Raw genomic sequence first — 17,182 nt, forward strand, 5'->3', positions numbered from 1 at the left:
GAAATTGAGCAGTTCCTTTTTTTGCCCAGGTTCTGAGACACAGGAAGGAATGCAACATTGATCTGTATGTCCTCCCCACCCCCTGCCCCCCAGCACACATAGGCACGTAGGCTTAACCAAATGTAAAGAGGCATGCCCAGACAAGGAGAATTCACCAGCTGACTGAGCGGGTGGCGTGTCGGGATCCTGTGATGTGCCAGATGGGGGACCTAAATCTAGGGCCCAGCTCTGGCTCCCCCTTACAGCTTCCCCCCCAGCAATGTGGTAGCTGAGCAGAATGGATGGTTGTGTTCCAAGGGAAGGGCTCCATCTGCATGACTCCAGAGCACATCTGTGCTGACTGATTCAGAAACAAATTTAGCTTGGGATTTCAGTTCTCTTGCTTCCCCCTTTTGATTTTCTCTTCTTTGCCACTTCTAGCTCTTTGAAAATAATAATGATAATAATCCTGGGCATCTGCTGGGAACTATGTACCTTCAAGACTTTCCCTTATTCCTTATCTTTTTAGATCCCAACAACATACTCATGAGGCAGGTAGGGCATGAAGCAGATGGAGAAACTGAGGTTCAAAGAAGAAAAGTGACTTAGCCAAGATCACATGGTAAGTTAGTCAAGTCTACAAGCATTTAGTAAGCACTTACTATATACCAGGCACTGTACTAAGTACTAGGGATACAAAGAGAGGAAGCATACAGTCCCTTCTTTAAAAAAGCTCCAATGCCCATGGGAGAGACAAAACATGAACTCTGTAAAACAGTAATTCCCAGGTTTCTTGTTCTTTCCACTACACTATGCAATGCATTCATAGAATCCCAGAACATTATAACTAGGAGACAGACTTTAGGGAATCACCCAGTCTTGTTCCTTCGTTTTACAGATAAGGAAGTTACTGCCCAGAGACAGAAACATTTGAAATACTGAAACACTGAGGAAGCAATGTAGCATAATAGATAGCAGGAAGACCTGAGTTCAAATTGAGCCTAATGCACTTACCAGTTGTGTGACCCAGGGCAAGTCCGTTAACCTCTGTTTGCCTCAGTATCCTGAGTTGTAGAACGGGGATAGTGACAGCACCTGCCTCCTTAGGTTGTTGGTAGGATCAAATGAGGTAATACTGATAAAATGCTCGGCACCATACAAATGTTAGCTACTGCCATCGTTATGAAGGGCTAGTATTTTGGATAGAATGCAGGGACAGCAGGGTGCATAAGCCGGGTGTGCCATGCTTTGGCTAATTCTATGTTTTTGTAAGTTGAATCTTATGTTATTAAAGGTAATAAGAGAGTTCCCTGTATAAATGACTTAAACCCAGATTTATTAGGTTTACAATCTAAGATCAACCCTAATGATCATTTAGGTACAGGGGTGGGGACCTAGGTCTGAAGGCAGCATGTGACCTTGAGGACACAGTTCCTCACCCCTTAGAACAAGGGACTTTAACCTTTCTTATGTGCCATAGATCCTTCCAACAATCTGGGGAAGCCTATAGAGACCTTCTCAGAACAGGTTTTCAAATACATAAGATAAAATACATAGGCCAACAAAAGAAACCAATTACATTAAAATAAATTTATCAAAATATATTTTTTTGAAAGAACAAGTTCACAGACCCCAGATTAAGAACTTTTGAACTAGATTGTTTTTTTTTTCCCAACTCATTTAGCCATAAGTTACTTTTTTTTTTTCTCTGAAATGCTTTAATGGAACTCACAGATGTTTCTCTGGGGAGACAAGTGTAGAATACCCTCCGTTGAGAAAACTCTGAAGCAAAATAGAGAAAAATTAAACCTATTATTATCCACAAAATTGTTACATATAATCAAATAACTTAGATAAGGCAATTTGCAAACCTTAAAGTACTATGTAAATGTCATCTATAAATAATATTCTAAATCTCCTTTGAAACATTAAATCATTTCATACTGATTATTTTAGAGAGGAAAATATCACCAGTATCAAAATGTTTATTTTTAGGAAAGGAATATAATGTTCTTACACCACATGTAACAACTTGACTTATGTGAAAGCCTACTATGTGCAGAGCTAGTCCAAACCCTTCATTTTATAGAAACCTAGAGAAGAGAAGCAACTTATTTGAGACCACACACCTTGTCAAAGGCAGATCCAGGAATAAAACTCAGATCTCTTAGATTATGTGCCCTAACTTTTGGCTCTAAATGCATTCAGTCATTTCAGTTGTGTCCAACTCTTCATGTCCCCTTTTGGGGTTCCCTTGGCAAAGATGCTGGAGTGGTTTGCTATTTCCTTCTCCAGCTCATTTTACAGAGGAGGAAACTGAGGCAAATAGGAGTTAAGTGACTTGTTGAGGGTCACCCTGAGAGTCTGAGGCTGGATTTGAACTCAGAAAGATGGGTTTTCCTGTTTTCAGGTCTGCAGAGGCAAGTGACCTGGGTTCAAATCCTAGTTCACCCATCAACTAGCAGCGTACCCTTGAGTAAGTCATTTCCCTTCTCTGGGCCTCAGTTTCCTCCCTTGTAAAATGAGAGGGTTGAATGGGTGCTCTCCAGAGTCCCTTCCCACTCTGAGATCCTCTGGTCCTAAATCACAGTAACTCAGATTAGGCACAGTAAGCGGTTACAAGGCCGCATAATTCAAAGTTGATGGTTGGTTTCTCTCCCTGGAAAGGTAGGCTTTGTTTCTATGAATAAAAAGCATAGCAGCATGGGGGTGACTCCAGACTGCTGAATGGTACACACAAACAAGTTGTCTGTTTCCTATAGGTTGCCTTCTCCCTCCAATCATCTCATCAGACCACAGCTAAAGCAATCATTGCTCCCCCCCCCATTTTATTCTTTGTGATGGGACAATAGTCAAAGGCTTTGCTCTTCTCCTTTGTGGTTTTAAAATAAAAACAGAGCAACTGGCCTCTACTTCCCTGAACAATTTCACTACTACTGATCGAAGCTGACGTTCAGTTTAGTTCACTTTAATTCAAGCTAATTCAACAAATATCCATTAAGTCCTTATTGAAAGCTAAACATGGCATACCAGGGGAAGTGCAGAGTGTGGACAGGATGCAGTCTCTGCCTTCAGGGAGCTAATTGTCTAGAAGAATGATAACACATTGTTCTAGGATAAGTGCATTAGAGAGATGTACAACAAATGCTGTGCGAGGTCCCAGAAGGGAAATTGTTACCAAGAGGGGGAACTAGGGAAGGCTTTGTGGAAGAGTAACATTTGAGTTTGACTTTAAAATACTTAGAGAAAAAATTCAACAGGGAAACAAGAGGAAGGGAGTCATGTTTTCTAGATTCCCTAGAAGAATTGATCAATAGTTTTCAATATGAGAAGCAAGGCAGTAAACTGAAGGATTCCATGGCCAATTCCAGGAAGATTTCCTAGGTCATTTTCTGCTGTCCCTTCTCAGGAGAGTAGCAGGTTTCACTAATAGACTTGGGTTCTCCTCTCTTTCCTTTTCTCTGATAATGACTCTTTCTTCTTTCTTTTTCACCACAGTCAAAATGCCCATATGATGAAAAACAGTGTGGTCAGAAGGCAAGAATACTGGGCAAAGGACAGTTCAAGAGATAGATGCCTTCGTTGGTATGGAGGGGGAGGGTGTATTTCACTATCTCATCTTCTTTTCTTTGTCTTAACTGATTTTATTTTCCTTAAAAAAGTAAAACAGGGGCGGCTCGTTGGTACAGTGAATACAGTGCTGGCCCTGGAGTCAGGAGGACCTGAGTTCAAATGCGACCTCAGACACTTAACACTTACTAGCCATGTGATTTGGGACAAGTCACTTAACCCCAATTGCCCTGCCTTCTCCCCTCCAAAAAGCAAAAAAAAAAAAAAATTTAAAAAGTAAAACAATAAACTATATTTTGTTTTTATGCAGTCATTGAACAAGCGTTGATTAAGCTCCTGCTGTTTGTAAGGCAACTGTTCTGTGTCTTAGAGTCCTAAGAGTTACCTGAAGTACGAGTGACTTGCCCAGAATGACAAATGTCAGGACCTGGCTTCACCCAGGTCTTCCAGTTCTCAAACTGGCTGTCTCATCCCTATCTAGATCTGGTGAAGGGAGTTTCCTCACTGGGAGTTCACTATACTGTGAAATTGCATGTCCTGATGAAAAAGAGAAAATCTCACAAGGTGCTGTACCAAGGTCTGGAATTACAAAGACAAAATCAAAACTGCCCCTGCCCTCAAGAAACTTACATTGTACAGGGAAGCTACAAGATGTTCATAGATGAGTGAATACGAAGTAATGGGCAGGGAAAAGCACTAACGACCAGGGGAGGGCAAGAGAATCCCCTCTCTGTGTAGGAGGCAGCACTTACCTGAGCTTTAAATAGCTGCTGGGTTTTGACACAAGAGACACTTCCCCACAAATGTCCCCGCAAATCCCTTCAGAAACTTCAAACATCGAAAAGACAAAGGTTGGTCATGCCCAGTGTTCGCCTCCCCCACGTCTCCTTCTTCGTATCGCTGGATCCCTCGAGGGCTCAGCTCAGCTCCACTGACACCCCCTGCCTGGTTATTTTTCTGATCATCCCCTCTCCTCCTGCCATCCCCCCAAGTTAGTGTTTCCCGCTCTATTGAATTTCATTCCATGTTCTACTTGGGTGTCTCCCCAAGATGTACCTCACACCTCTCGCACAGACTGTATGGACACCTCCTCACTCTCTGGGCTGGCTCACTCACTCCAGTCTGCCCTCACATTGGCAGGTGTATGTTTCTTGAGAAGGATCCCTAGCACATGGTTATGTTTGCACTCTCAGGGGATTATATTCTCACGAGGGGTAACTAAGAGAAGAAATCAATAGAGTGCTGGGTCAGGAAGACCTAAGTTCAAATGTGGCCTCAGACACTTACTTAGCTGTGTGACCCTGAGCAAGTCACTTCACCCTGTTTGCCTCAGTTTCCTCATGTGTGAAATGAACTGAAGAAGGAAATAGCAAACCATTCTGGTATCTTTGCCAAGAAAACTATAAACGGGGTCACAAAGAATCAGACATGACTGAAATGATGCAACAAGGCAAAAGAAACAACAGCAACATCACAGGTATTCCTCTATTAAAGCAAAAGCATAAATAATAATATCCATCGTGATCCACACATAAACTTCCTCGACTCTTTCCCACCACTGTACTCAGCAGCTGTGGAGGGATGGACACTGATAGGAACTTGCCAAGGGAGAGGCATGAGTCAGGAGAACCTGTGTTCCAGGTAACTTCTTAAGAGTGGAATCATAAACTTTAGTGTCCTCTTTCTCTCTCAGAAGCTGGCTACAAAATTTCCTTGATGAACTTCGCTTCTCTCAATTGAGCAGATGCTTCCACCGCTGAGCTGAAGTGATCTCACATCTTTCTAGGCATAAGATCTCAACCAAACTAGTTGATCAGCAAGTTGACTTCTCTGATTCCCTGCTTCCAGCCTGTTACTCTGTTCACAGTTAGACTTCCTCCTAAGTATCAACAACTATAGTATGGATCACTTCCAGCTTCGAATTTAGTTGTACTATTGAAATCCATCCTTTCACCTCTCTCTCTCTCTCTCTCTCTCTCTCTCTCTCTCTCTCTCTCTCTCTATCTATCTATCTTTCTTGGTTCAGATTCTTGGTCCTTTCTGAATATGATCCTATTTTAACTTGTGGTTAGTAACCAAAATCTTATCCTCTGTCTATAATTAGATAGATCACATTTGTCCCTGAATCATAACACAGTTCTAATATTCGTGTCTCTCCAATATACTACAGCTTGTCACTTGGAAGAAAATGAACACCTGTCTCAGAACTCTGAGCCAGACTTGGTTTTTCTTTTAGAACTCTGAGCGAAGCAGACAACTCAGCAACAGAGTGCTGAAAGAGTAACATTTTAAAGGACTAGTATCTTACATAAGGGCAGCTAGGTTGGTGCAGTGGATAAGAGTGCTGCGCCTGGAGTCAGGAATTCAAATCTGCCTCAGACACTTACTAGCTGTGACCTTGGACAAGTCATTTGACCCTGTTTGCCTCGGTTTCCTCTGCTATAAAATGAACTGGAGGAGGATAGGACCCCTCCAGTATCTTTGCCAAGGAAACCCCAAATGGGGTCAAGAAGAATCATACGCAATTGAAATGATTGAATAACAACAAAAATCTTCCATATAATTTGTACTTACTTATTTGTACATATGTTGTATCCTTCCAGTAGAATGTAAGCTTCTTGAGAGTGGACTCTGTACTGTTTTTGTCATTGCATCTCCAACACTTAGCACAGTGCTTTGTACTTACTAGGCTTTTGATAAATGCTTGTTGAATTAAATTGATCACAGGCATAGAAAATAAGTATAAGCAACAGCACAAATCATATAGAGCATAAAGTATTTATGAGGGGCAGGAAGCAAAGAGTTTATAGTGTGGAATTCTATTAGACAAGCCTTGAATAGTCGGTTAGTCCAGATTGTGAAGAGAAATGAATGACAGGCAAAGTTATTTGACTTTTATTTGGTAGGCAATCAGGAGCCATTCTAGGGTCTTGGGCACGGGAGAGTCAGGTCAAAGAGGAGACATCATCTGGCATCCTTTCGAAGGATGGGTTGGGGGTGGGACTGGAGAGAGAACAGAGACGAAACACTTGTTAAAAGGCTATTGTCACATTGTGTGATGATCAACTATGAGCCTTAGCTTTTCTCAACAATACAGTGATCAAGACAATTCCAAAAGATTCATGATGGAAAATGCTATCCAGACCCTTAGAAAGAACTATGGAGTCTGGATGCAGATCAAAGCATATTATTGTCACTTTTTTTATTTCGTGGTTTTTCCTTTTTGTTCTGTTTCTTCTTTCACAACACAACTAATGTGGAAATATGTTTAATATGTATAACCTTGAAAAAAAAAAGCTTATTGTGATAGTTCAGGTGGGCAGTAATGAAGGTCTATGTAAGGTGTCCCGTAAGCCTTAGCGCACTAAGCTAGTAACATTTTAAACTGCACTAAGACTCTTGGGACACTTTCCATAATAGTGGTGATAATGAGAATAGAGAGGAAGGAAGGAATACAAGGGATTTTATGGAGGCAGAATCTAGAGGGAAGGAGAAGGGAAGAATTAGGAATAGTACCGAGGGTTTGAACTTGAAGACTAGTTGAATGGAAATGTCACAGTTATGAACAAGTGACATTAGAAGGGTGATAATAAGCTCAATTTTAGTCATTGAGTTAAAGTTGTAGGAGTTAACACTAGAGAGAAGCTGTCTTATAGGTTTACAATCTACCACCTTGAATTTTGGAACCATTTGCGCAGAAGAGGAAGTCAAAGTCGTGAAAGTGAATGTGATGATCAAGGAGACAGTATAGAGAAAAAGCAGGAGAAAGCCAAGAACAAAACATTGGGAAACGTGACTGGGAAGAGAAACAACCATTAAAGGAAAGGAACAAGAAACTGACAGAGATGCGGGAAGGAATCCAGGAGATCTCAGCAATTCTAAAACCAAGAGAGAAGAGGAGAACATGATGTCAGAAACTACACAGAAGTTAAGGATGATGAAGACCAAGGAAAATTCCTTGGCTTTGAAAATCAAGAAGTGATTAGGGACCTTTGAGAGGTCAGCTTTAGTCAGTTTGTGTGGGCAGAAACCAGACAGCAAGGGAAAAGTGAATAGTGGAAGTTGGCGAAGGGGAGGATGGGAAGACTATTTTTTTCCAAGAAGTTTTGCAGTGAGGGAGTATAGGTATGGGGCAAGGGAGGGTTGGATGGCAGCTAGTTGGTGTGGAAGGGTCAAGGTCAGGCATATTTGTGTTTGAGAAAAGCAGAGCCTGTTTGTAGACAAATTGGAAAAAACACATGAAGAGTCAGTACCAAGAGAGGAGATAATTGCTTGATCACCACCACAGTGGTCTAGAATTAGGAGCAAAGTGGGAAGAGGGAAAGAGAAGGAACTTATTATTATTTTTAAACATGTCCTGGAGAGAATTTTTTTTTATTTAGTCCTTTCTTGAGAATCATAATTATTTAATTTTCTTGTGTTTCTCTTATTTGGAGTTTTTGCAAGAAGAATGAACTACTCCTATCTCTTTGTTCAATAATATAGTAAATGTCTCTTTTGTTGAAAGTACATCTTTTTTCATAGATTATTAGATCTAATTCTACATGATACATTATTTGAATTCATTCCATCTCCTCTGTTTCTGGGAATCCCTAGTTTGATGTAAAGCTCAGTTCAAACATAGCAGGAGACCTTTCCCAATCCCTCCAGTTGCTAGTGCCTACCCAGAAATTACTTTGTATTTATTTTGTAAATTTTGTGTATATATGTATATGTGTAAAATAGTCTTCTGAAAGAATATAAGCTCCTTAAGGAGCCCGTTTGACTTTTGTCTTTGTATTTACTAGATCAACAGAGTTTGGGGCACTGTATAGACCCTTAAATCTCTTGGCGGATTGCATCTTGAGTGTCTTTATTTTTACAATATCCTATCACATTCTCTTCTCTAATTTCTTCTAGATGTGGTATAGTCTTGGATTATTAGAATTGAAATCCTTCTATAGTTGAAAATCTTTTTCTTGGATGTTTACACAATTTGTTGTTTGAAGTTGGAATCATGAAATTTAATTACTATGTCCTGTGGAATTTTATTCATTATTTTCTGTGATGATATGTGCATTCAATTATTCACCATTTTTCAAAAATTCTGGGCAATTTTCTTGCATTGTTTCTTACGGTATGATCGGCATTCAGGCTTTTGGTTTTCAATTCCTTTGGATTGTTTTAAATTCATGCATCCTTTTAAAGGTGTCGTTTACTTCTCTTCTGCCAAATCTTCTTCTGCTTCTGTATTTTTGGATTCCAGATCTGTCATTCTGTTTTTCAGATTATCTACAACACTGGAGAGAATCTCTGTCACATATTCTAAGAGATACTTTGTCATTTGTTTTTGTTAATTCTTCTTTAAAAGTTATGCTATCATATTCAATTTCTATCCTATTCTCTCCTTTTAGAAGTTTTATTTCTCTTTTGAGTCATTCTGGAGATTTTTATTCTCATCCATGATCTCTGGAGAATATGAAGAAATTTATTTTTTACCAGGACTTTGGATCATTTTATTTCATAGTAATAATAATATTATAGAAGTTTTTAATTTATTCATTTTTTTCTTCTTTCTTTATGAGTTTCACTATTGACTTATCTATCTTGGTACTAGATTTAATTATACCCAGACCTTCCTCGTGTGCTTTTTGTCCCTTAGTCTTTTTCTTAATATTATTCTTATTTTGTTTAAACAGAAATTGGCTTCCTTGTGCAATAGGTATTATTCTTAGGTAGACTTAGAGAAAGAGAAAATAATAGCCAATGGTGCTAAGGAAGCTTTCAACAGATGTGTGTGCAATCCTGTGCATGTAAGGGTCAGTAGGAGAAAGTACGCATGGAAACATGAACAGAAACTTTGATATAGTAGTCCCTTTAGGGAATGAGAAGGAGCTGATTGAAAGCCTGTGATGTTTGCCCCTCTCCGTTTTTTGCTTTCCTTCCCCCCTTTTTTCTCACCTTTCAGTGCTCTTCTACCCAATCACCCACCCACCCCCACATGTATCTAAGAGGATTCTGCTTAGAGCATTAGGAGTGGTTCCTTTTCAATTAGGTGGCATATAAACTTCCAGATGGGCAACACATGGTGTGGGAGCCCCTGAAGTAATTCTTGGGTTTATTCTTCAAATCCAAAGACCTGAGTTTGAATCTGCTTCTGCTACTTTCTGTTTATGTGGTCTTGGGGAAGTCTTTTAATCTCTCTGGACCTCAATTTCCTAGTCCCCCAAAGAGTGGGATTGGAGCTGAGAATAAGCTTTTCAGTTCTAAATTTATGGTCCTGGGAACTACTGGTTGGATTTCTTTCTTGGTGCCCCCAATCTTAGCTAAAGCCCTGCCAATCAAGTTGCTAATGGCCTTCAGATAAGACCTGTGACTTCCAGGGAGCTACTTTCTTGTGAAGGTGGAAAAGCAGGGGAAATGGAATCCCCTCTATCAATAGGAATATATTAGAAAAGCTAGGGAGGAAGAGACTTGAGATCCTGTGGTTCGGTGGAATTGTAGTCTGTGATGCTTGACTTTGTGACTCTCTGCCCTCCCCTTCTGTACATGTTTCTCTCCTTTTAATACTTTCCTCCTATCTGTCTCCTAGCTCCTACCTATTCACAGTTCCCTGGATTTCAAACCACTCTGCTCCTTTCTTGGGTAGAATGTCACCAACACTTTAGTGTTTGTTAAATGCTTGTTGACTGATGGGCTGATTGTCAACTCTCAGGATTTTTTTTTTTAACAGAACAGTCTTTAGCCCCAAAAGAATCACAGACTCTCAGAAATAAAAGGGACCTCAGAGGCCATTGCAGTATGGTGTAAGCATCCTTTTCTAAGCATCTCTGATTGGTAAAATCCAATAGTGAATGAATCTGTGAATAGTGAGTGAAAGGTAGAAGTGAGAGATTATTGGCATCAAACAGAAAGTTGGAGAATTGGTAGCACAAGGAGAGTCTCCCTCAAGCCCTTCCTGTCACACCATGTAACTGACAATCTACTCCGCTGGTCCTTTTAAATGGCAAGTGTCAGTATCCATCGTGTCCATCAGATATGGAGATTCTTTAAGCTTTCACTCAATTGAAGCCCCAAGGGTGAGAGTTGGCCTGTTGTTTCATCAATTCCAGTAATGCTCAGCCTGAATTCTTCACCTCTGATATTTATGTTTAGAAGGAAAAGAGGGACCCTTAATATGGCTTCCTCTGCAGATGGGGGACCCTTTTTCCCTTTAGACCTATTCAGTTCAGTCATTTGAATCCTGCGATCTGCTAGATGATATGCCAATCCATGGAGATACAAAACGAAACAAAATGAATGATAAAAACTAAGCCATTCCTGTCCTCAGAGAGCTTACATTATGTTGGGGGGTGGAGTGGGAGGAGAGGGACAGCATGCACAAAGATTAAAAAATACAAAATGAATGCAGAGTAATTTTGGAGGATGGGGGCGCTAACAACCGGAGAATCAGAAAAGACCATGTAGGAGGTGATACTAGAGCTGAAAACACTGAAAGACAGAGGTGAGGAAGGAGAGAATCCCAGGCACTGGGCACAGCCTGTGCAAAGGCCCAGGGGCAGGAGATAAGATAGTGTCCCTCTTACAGTGATGTCCAGTGTGGCTGGAAGGTGTGTGTGTGTGTGTGTGTGTGTGGAATAATGTGAAATCAGTATAGAAAGATGATGTTAGTGCCCAACTGTGAAGGGCTTTAATTGTCAATCTGAAGAGTTTGAATTTTATTCTAGTGGCATGAGGAATCATAGAAGCTTCTTGAGCAGGGGAGTGACCTGTGCTTTGGGCAGCTTTGGGGAGGATGGATTGGAGAAAGGAAAAACTGGAGGCAGGGAGTCCAATTAGAAGACTCTTTTCCAGTCTAGCCAAGAGATGGTAGGGAAATGAATTAGGGTGATAGCCATGAAAGTGGAGAGGAAATGAAGATGATAGAAGTGGTTAAGCCAGACCAACTGCTTCTCTGTTCCACACATGGTGACTTTGACCTTTAATTGAAGTCAGAGGGAGAACCCCAGATTTGAAACCTTGGGACCTGAGAATTCTAAAATTTTCCTTGGGAATGAGCAGTTTCAGGGAGCCCAGGGCCAAGGCCAGAGCTTAGACCTGGCTTCTTTGGGGAGAATTCTTCATTCCCATTGTTCATTGCTAATTATCTACCCCCCAGAGGAGACCCTGTCACCAACAGTTCTCTGCCCCCCTTGCCTATCTCCTACAAAGTCAGAGAGAAAAGGGGGGTCTCGCCTGCCTTCTATTCCTTCTTCACCATGTCACAGATCTCCCTTTGAGGGACCTACTTTTCCTAACCAAGTTTGGGTATCTTTCTATAGCCAGTATTGTCCCACTTCCCAATGTCAGCATTTTGCTATTTGCTGTTCTTCACAACTCTTTTCCATTTACCTTTTGGGGGGATGAAGAAGAAGAGGGAGCTTTAATCACTCACATTTTCTACTCTCTAGTAAGTCTTACCTGACTTTAGTGGAAAGAACATTGTACTGGTAACCAGTTGACCTGGCTTCTAGGCCTGATTCTGCTACTAATTCATGTATAACCATAGGCAAGTTACTTCTCTTTAAGACCCAGCTCAAGTATTTCAAACCTCCTTGAAGACTCCCTTAATGCCCCCAGCAAGAAGCGATCTCCCTCTCTTCAGCTTTTCCTGTAGAACCTTTTCTGAATTTCTCCTTATCTCCTATTACACTCAATTTGTATTGTAAGTATGTGTAAGGAGGCAGGTAGGTGACAGCGGATTGAGCAACTGAGTCAGGAAGACCCAAGTTCAAATCCTGCCTCTGACACTTAATATTCATGAACAATTCCTGAACAAGTCACTTAACTTCTCTCTGCCTTGGTTTCCTCATCTATAAAATGGGGATAATAATAGCAACTACTTCCCAAGATGGTTATGAAGATCAAATGAGATGGTATTCTTAAAGCATTTTGCAAACCTTAAAGCACTATATAAATGCTGCTGTTGCTGATATATTTATATACATATCTGTGTTGTTCATTTCAGTCTTGTTTGACTCTTTGTGACCCCATTTGGGGTTTTCCTGGCAAAGATACTGGAGTGCTATTGCCATTTCCTTCTCCAACTCATTTTTACAGATGAGGAAACTGAGGCAAACCCTAGATTTGCCCAGGGTCATACAGCTAGTAAATGTCTGAGGCCAGATTTGAACTCAGGAAGATAAACCTTCCTGATTTTAGGCTTGGTACTCTATCCACTGTCCCATCTAGCTGCTCTTTGCATGCCTAGAGCCCCCTGATTAGACTGGAAGTTCCTTGACAGTAGTGATTATGTTTTGGGGTCATTGGTTTTTTTTTTCTTTCCATTTTTGTATCCCTACCATTTAGCATAGTACCTGCCACATAGGAGGCACTTAATAATTTTTTTAAAAATTCACTTGAATTGTTCTTACGCCACTGACTAATGTACTCCTATTTCTTCCTGTTTAAAATGAAGGGGTTGATTGAAGCAGGTATTACTGGGGAAAAAGAGCGCAGACTCTACAGTAAGAGAGACTGGATTCAAATCTCACCTCTATTACTTGTGGGACTCTGGGCAAGTCACTTAATATTTCTGGTTTTGGACTGTTAGGTCCCTTCTAGACCTTTATCTATGACCCTGTGATGTGCACAATGCTTTCCTGATCCAAGAGTCTATGGTCTTTTTTCATACCAAGATTTTAGGAATAAAAAATCCATTGGGTTTCCTGGTCCTGTTCTTTTGACTCTACATTCTTGTTTAACCACATTGGCCTCTTTAACCCATTTTTTTGATTTGTAAACCAAAGGAATCCAGGCTACAAAGTTTCTTGCAACTGTTTTTTATTTCCCACTTTCTAGCACTCAGCTTTTCTCCACCCTTAGAAAATGCATTCTTTGGGGAGTATTCTCAAATTCCCTCCACTCCAGCTCTCCAAAGAGCAGATCACCCTCTATAGGATTTCAGAAATAATTCTCCTCTAAGAACACAGGACTGCCTTCTACAATGGCTGACCCTGTACAAGCTACTTCTGCTCCATTCAGAGGCATGACAAAAGACCTGGACACTTATAGTTCTGACTCTGGCTGGGCTTTTTGAGTTTGTTCATTGTTGTCTCTCTTGCCTTCATTCCAAGGCACTGAAGATTGGAATGCCACATTAATTTCTAGGTCCCTAGTGGGATAGGACAAAGGTAAAATATAAGACAGCAAGACCTAATCCCAATCCTCATGGCTAATGGAGGACAAAGGGTACAGTTTACCATAATGAGACCAAATGAGAAAATGTATATAAAGTCCTTCGTAGCCCTTAAAACAATAAACATGAATCTCATCACAATATGCAAAATTACCTTCCTGCATATTGTTGTTCTTCTTCTAGATCAGCGATTTCCCAAGGGTGGGGAATTCCCCTTGTGTAATTCTCCCTCCTCTACTGATGACGATCAATATCTCATCTATAATTTACAGCCTTAGAGAGGCCTATTGGGTCAGGGCTGGAATTGAACCCACATCTTCCTCACTTGAAGATAAATTTCTCCTTCCATTATGCTGCAATGTGTCTCCATAAGTGCAAAATGAGGTACCATGAGAGGTTCGTCTACAAAATGAGTGGGTCAGGCTCTGAAGGCACCTTTGAACTCCAATGTTCTGCAATTCTATGACTTGCCTGTAGCCCTGCCCATCAGTGCACTGTTGTCATAACAGTGGCTAAGGAATTGGGCCAGCCAAATAGGCAGTTTGTCTTTGATGCCTCCTACCTGGTGCCTCCCACTCTGTCGCTGAACCTCCCCAGTGGGGCCCTAAGTTCCAAAATCACCCCTCCCTCCTCCTCCATATCAAAACTCCCTTTGTTACAGTGCCCAATCTCAGTCATCTGGGAGGAAATCATTCACACTAAAGTGTTAACCACTGATAAGCTTTTAAAATTACCCTATGCAGAGAAATTTGCGTTTTGATCCAGGAATTTAGGGAGGCGAAAACTCTAATGATGGTTTTTCTAGCAGACAGAAGGGATTTTTTTTCATACATACACCTATACATATATATGTATGTATATGTGTATATATATGTGTGTGTATACACACACACACACACATACATATATATGCAGTTGGGCTGTCCTTAAACCCTTTAAAGCAAGCTCCCTAGGTGATTGGCATGCTTTGTAAAGCTATATTAACTAAGCACACACATGCACATATAAATGCATTAAATATATGTTATGTAATATGCATGTATACATATATACAGTTATATGCATATGCATACGCATTTATGTATACAAAAGGAGAGGTGAAGGAAAAGAGAAAGCAATGTGTAGTTTTGCAGATTTGAGTTCAAGGTTGCTTATTATACTTCACCAGGCAACTCTGTAACAAGGGAGATTAGATCTGAGATTAGATTTTGGGACACCAGCCAAGAGCTAGATAGTAGAGATGATGACAGTAGAACGATATTCAGACTTCCAAAGATGGCTTCAGGCTCCTTTCTTACATGCAAATAACCCTCGAATATTTCTCCTTCCCTCCCTCCCAGTTCCCACCTTTGTCCCAAACAACCTAACCCTCTTGATCTGCAAGTGAGCAGCCCAATCCACTCCCACATCTGCCCCTTCCAAAACCTCAGCTCTTTAGGTTTGCTTATCATTTTCAAGCTGGGCCCCATTCCAAAGCATCTATGCTTGGGGTGTCCCACTGGCTTCTGGTTCCTGTGTAGGATGGGTTTAGGAGTGGTCAGCAGCCTACGTGGCACAGGAGATACCCTCACTTCCAACGTGCTCCTAGTTGAAACGATCAAGATCTCCCAGAGTCTCCCAAGATTTCCCAAAGCCTAGTTCGCCCTGCTCCCTGTCTTGGGGAAGGCGCTGTACTCCCTTCTTCAGAAACATTTCTCGAGCTCCTTTTTCTCTTAGTGCCAAAAAGGTGCCGGACAACCTCCAGGAATCTTCTGACTAAGCTCATTGTGCTGAAATTCTTCCCAAGCTCTCCCTGCTGTGTCAGCTAGTTTCTCAGTATCCTCCCTCACCCCCTCTTTTCTCTCCTTCCTCCTCCTCCTCTCCATTCTTCCCCTCCTCCCTCATCTTCCCCACATCTGCTCCTCCTCCCTTCCACACACTCCTCCCCCATCTCTTCCCATCCTCCTCCCTCTTCCTCACCCTTCCTGCCTGGCTTCTCATCCCTTTAGTAAACTTTGCATCCTGATATTTTAAATCTCCTCTCATTTCCTGGTTCAGCTGGATCTCCATTTCCAATAATATCATCCTTTTCTTCACAAACGTATAATTCCAGCTCCAGAAGGCCTCTGGCAGCTAAATGGGCCTTATATAATATAATCATTTCCTACTCTCCTCAGGCTCGCCCCATTCCCTTTGGCCTTCAATCCAGTCAGGATGCTAGGCCTAAAGTAAGAGGGGCTTCTCTGTGAACTTCAGCCCTCCCCTGTTTTCTCCTGTACCCTCATTAGTTTTAATAGGCTGATAATTTTCTCTAAGGGCTAGCTCAGTTAGAGGGCAAGGTGAACAAGGCAAGATACCACAATCTTACCTTGAAACTATTTTTCCTAGCATTTCCACTTTGGGGGCTTTAGTTTCTTCCCCAGACCTTTCTGTAAGGTGGTGCAAATCTGCCAAATGCAGTTCTGCACTTTTAAAATAATACTTTTCCCCCAATTACATGTAAAAACAATTTTTAGCAGTTGTTTAGTTCAGCATTTTCTGATGAGCATTTCTTACAGGCCTCCAAAACTCATAAAAAGAGGGTAACCTGGTACAGAGATAGAAAGTCAAGAAACTTGGGTTCCATTTCTGTTTCTGACACTTAGGTGTGTAATCTTGGGCAAGTCCCATCAACCTTTGGGAGCCTTGGTAAATTCAATGGGGAAAAAAAAAAAACTAAACTAGTTGCCTGTTCTGCAGAGAGCACTGTTCTAAGTGCTAGGGGAAGATACAAAGTTTGCTGTAACAGTGCCTTCCATCACAGACCTTACCATCTAGTAAAGGGTTGTGTTAGATGATGCTACCTTGCTTGCATCTCCAACATTCTGTGAGACTCCAAGTGTATTCCTTTCAATACTTCAATGGATCTATGATGGTACAAATCTTGTACTTTGAGGTTTAAGAAGACCTTCAAAATATCTCCTTCCTCTGGCTATCACACTGCCAGAAATTCCACCATCAGGATGCATTTCTTTGGTCAGTTTCCCATACTTTTATAACACTTTTTGGTTTATAAATCACTTTGCTCAAAAATACTCCTATGAGAAAGGCAGTACAAGTATGATTTCCTTTTTGCTAAAGAGAAAACTTAAGTTAGGAGAAGTGACATGATTTGTCTGTGTATATAAGTGTGGTGGGATCTTGGACTCCATGCCTAAGCTGAGTCAAGCACTGCTACCTTCCCAGCCCTCTTAAACACAGTCACCCTGACTGATAGGACTCTAGTCAAACATTCTGTCCTTATCACCTCTGTGTGAATGAGTTTATCTGATATTTTTGTCTGGGAAAAGGCAACTTGGTGATACTAAAAGGGTGTGTGTGTGTGTGTGTGTGTGTGTGTGTGACAGAGACAGAACAGAAAGAGATAGAACAGGGAGAAAGAGAGAGAGACGGAGAGAGGGAGAGAGAGATCAGAGAAAAGAGGGGGAAGGAGAGGGAGAGAGAGAAAGGAGAGATAGA

The 17,182-nt window shown here is 41.2% G+C and overlaps 1 protein-coding gene across 5 annotated transcripts in view; it reads left to right on the forward strand.

The window, feature by feature from the left end:
- The window catches only part of ZBTB7C (zinc finger and BTB domain containing 7C), a 161,130-nt gene that overhangs the window by 36,013 nt on the left and 107,935 nt on the right, over positions 1–17,182 (forward strand). Inside the window, exon 2 of one of the 5 annotated variants that reach the window (XM_069104651.1) lies at positions 509–601. The exons of the other annotated variants lie outside the window; for them this stretch is intronic. The gene's annotated coding sequence lies outside the window, so the exon portion shown is untranslated. The remainder of the gene's footprint in view (positions 1–508; positions 602–17,182) is intronic. 5 annotated transcript variants of the gene reach the window in all.

The sequence above is a fragment of the Petaurus breviceps genome, unplaced genomic scaffold, assembly GCF_028583685.1.
Source record: "Petaurus breviceps papuanus isolate PSGF00001 unplaced genomic scaffold, PetGlider_PUasm1.0 131, whole genome shotgun sequence".
Classification (NCBI taxonomy): Eukaryota; Metazoa; Chordata; class Mammalia; order Diprotodontia; family Petauridae; genus Petaurus; species Petaurus breviceps.